This window comes from Myotis davidii, unplaced genomic scaffold, assembly GCF_000327345.1.
Source record: "Myotis davidii unplaced genomic scaffold, ASM32734v1 scaffold404, whole genome shotgun sequence".
Taxonomy (NCBI): domain Eukaryota; kingdom Metazoa; phylum Chordata; class Mammalia; order Chiroptera; family Vespertilionidae; genus Myotis; species Myotis davidii.
This window is the reverse complement of record NW_006295824.1, coordinates 1,780,347-1,783,978: the sequence shown is the minus strand read 5'-3', so window position 1 is coordinate 1,783,978 and position 3,632 is coordinate 1,780,347. Positions and strand designations below refer to the sequence as shown.

Genomic DNA, 3,632 nt, shown 5'->3' with positions numbered 1-3,632 from the left:
TAATTGTTTTTATAATAAGAGACCATATCAGGACTGCTATCCCTGCCTTTTTATTTCTTCATGCACCAGTGGAGTCCCTCAGCCTGGTCTGCAGGGATTGGGCCAAAACTGTTTCCTCCGACATCTCCCCCAAGGGGTCCTGGATTGCAAGAGGGTGCTGGCCAGGCTGAGGGACCCCATTGGTACACAATCAGGGCTAGAGTGGGACTGCGGGAGGGCTCCAGGGTGTGTCCAGCCCATCTAACCCAGTCCCGATCGGCCAGACCCCAGCAGCAAGCTAACCTACCAAAGTGTCTGCCCACCCCCAGTGGTCAGTGAGCATCATAGCAATTGGTTGAATGCGCAAGAGGGTGCTGGCCAGGCTGAGGGACCCCATTGGTACACAATCAGGGCTAGAGTGGGACTGCGGGAGGGCTCCAGGGTGTGTCCAGCCCATCTAACCCAGTCCCGATCGGCCAGACCCCAGCAGCAAGCTAACCTACCAAAGTGTCTGCCCACCCCCAGTGGTCAGTGAGCATCATAGCAATTGGTTGAATGCTTGAACAGTTGGACACTTAGCATATTAGGCTTTTATATATATAGATTCCTAAGACTTCACCTTGTCTTCCTGCTCTTCATCTGTATAAATCTTAACCAATTCAAGGTTCAGGCTCCTCCCTTTCTGAAGAACCTCATGCCGTCTATATCGAACACATTGAATAAATGAGCCTGTTCTGAAGTATTAATTGTCTTCCCATCTGCAAATTTATTTTGCCCCTTCTGAGTTTGTAAAGTACCAAACTTGGAGAACTGTGCCGTCCTCCACCCCCGCTCCTCCCTTTCTGAAGAACCTCATGCCGTCTGTATCGAACACATTGAATAAATGAGCCCTGTTCTGAAGTATTAATTGTCTTCCCATCTGTAAATTTACTTTGCCCCTGCTGAGTTTGTAAAGTACCAAACTTGGAGAACTGTGCCCTGTCCTCCACCCCATCTGTATCATATATTATAGACCATGGATTGTCAAAGAGAGGCATTGCATTTCCAGAATTAACCTATACCTGCCAATTTTTAGTTTTTTAATAGCTTTGCATTTTTTATGCTAATCTGAATGAAATATGTAGAAAGGGCAGTCTCAGAATCAAAAACAGGGATTTGTTCTAACACAAATTCTGATAGGCAAGCACAATGTATAGGCTACATGATCTTCATAAAGTAATGGGGGAAGACGAATCTCTCCTGGGAGCGAAGCCTTGGTAAAACAGGAATATGCAGGGCTTGTCTGTCCACAGAGAGTAGAAAAAACTAGCCTCACGTCCAGCTCCATTTGCAGCACACTGACTGAGTGTGGCCCCGTCCACAGATGAACTTCATCAAGTGTGAAAATCATCCTGGGACCGTGGGAGACACATCATTAGCAGGGAAAATACATATCTTTGCTTCAGCTCCAGGAGATGCAGCCCATTGAAATGAAGATGATGAGGGCCACACGAAAGAACTGCAATAGAAAATATGCCACTGGACCATCAGAAGAGGAGACAGAATGCTGCCCTTTGTCATTACTTGTCACGGCAGTGACAGACTATAAAATGCCCACTGCTCCACAATTCTATTCTCGTCACTTTCAGAGCCAACTTCTGTTCTGGCAGATGCTTGGCATGTTTTAGACATATGATTTATTGCCTCATTTAATCAAGACTGTGCAGGAAACAACATTTTTTTTTTTTTTGCTAAATTACAATCTGTCACTTTTCACTTAATCTTAGTGATGGAAGTGCCATATACATATGTGTACTTATATATGTATATATGTGTATGTACATACATAAAATTCCCCCAAAACACTATTCATTTCTTCATAAGATTTTTAAATAATTTATATTCCTTCCTCCAGCCCAAGAACAAGAAATGTATGCAATACTGTCAAAATCTAATGCAGTCATCCTGTATCAGTGTTTTTTGGTTTGTTTTTGTGGTTTTTTTTTTCAGTTTTTATTGTCATGGAAAAAACCCAGCCTGAGCAGATTCCAGTACTAATAAATGACCCAGCTATGGGGGTTATTGGCAATTTAAAGGCCATATCACTTCATTTTCCTTTCCATTTTGCTAATATATTTTACATTCTCTTGGGAATGCCTTCCAAAACTGGGAAGCGCTCCGGCTGAAGGGGAACCATGTACCCAGCAAGTAAGCTACATTTCCTGAAAATAAGAATACCCACTTCAACATGACTCCCTGGCACACTGATTAAGTTAAAATGAAGTGCAAGTAGCAAATGCTGGGTTGTGTCTAACCTAGGGAGGTGGGGGAAGAATGCTTTCTAGAGTTCAGTGGTAAATAGGCAATTCATTTTGACATAACGAGGAAAAGTGATGTTAACAGCCAGAGGTCAGGGGAAACCAAGATGGAAAAGACTATTAGATCATTTTCTCCGTTCCCTGGAGAAGAGAGCCAAATTATATTTCATAGTGCTGGGTCCAGTTTAGCTTTCAATTACTCACGCAAGGGGCTTTCACCACTTTAGACATTTTCCAGGACCTGTATTTCTTCCTGACCCCCACTTTCCTGGATATATTGGCAAAGTATGACCCTTACAGAATTAACCCTGCAGGGACCACAGAAGTACTCTGTGCTCACAATTAGATCGCAACTCATTTTCTCTTCTCTGTCAGTGAACCTCAAAGTCATTTCTTTGGTGACAACTCCCTTTGTCCTTTGCTACTCCAGCTCCACATTCCGTTTTCACACCACATCCCTTTTGCTCTGAGTCTAAACAAGAGCTATGTTTTGGCAGAAGAGTCCCCCTGAAACAAAATTTATGCCTGTTTCCAAAGGTAAATGATCATGGTATCTAGCACAATGCTATTCATACGGATCTCCAAGATGGTCTTGAATGAATGTGAATAAAAGGTATGGATTCAAGAGAGAATGGTCTTTTAAAAAAAAATGAAATCTTGCCATTTGCAATAGCATGGATGGACCTAGAGCAGGGGTGGGCAAACTTTTTGACTGGAGGGCCACAATGGGTTCTTAAACTGGACCGGAGGGCCGGAACAAAAGCATGGATGGAGTGTTTGTGTGAACTAATATAAATTCAAAGTAAACATAAAAGGGTACGGTCTTTTATTTTTTTAGTTTTATTCATTTCAAACAGGCCAGATCCAGCCCGCAGGCCGTAGTTTGCCCATGGCTGACCTAGAGGGTATGATGCTCAGTGAAATTAGTCAGAGAAAGACAAATACCATATGATTTCACTTATATGTGGATTCAAAGAATAATATAAAGGAACAAACAAAACAGAAACGTTCATAGACACAGAGAACAGACTGATGGGTGACAGAGGGGAGAGGTGTTGGAGGTCTGGGTGAAAAGGGGGAAGGTGTTGAGAAGTACAGATTGCTAGTTACAAAATAGTCATGGGGATGTAAAGTACCGCTTAGGGAATATAGTCGATGACATTGTAATCACTATGTATGGTGCCAGGTGGTTCCTGAAAATATCAGGGGGAAACTTCGTAAAGTATATGATTATCTAACCATTACCCTATACATCTAACTCTATACAAAATAATATTAAATGTAAACTGTAATTGAAAACTCAATAAATACCCAGAGAGAATGGGAGGAAATGAAGTGGAGACCGCAAAACATCCT

The 3,632-nt window shown here is 42.4% G+C and overlaps 1 protein-coding gene across 1 annotated transcript in view; it reads left to right on the top strand.

Moving 5' to 3' along the window:
* The window catches only part of GALNTL6 (polypeptide N-acetylgalactosaminyltransferase-like 6), a 987,982-nt gene that overhangs the window by 788,094 nt on the left and 196,256 nt on the right, over positions 1-3,632 (top strand). The window lies entirely within an intron of this gene.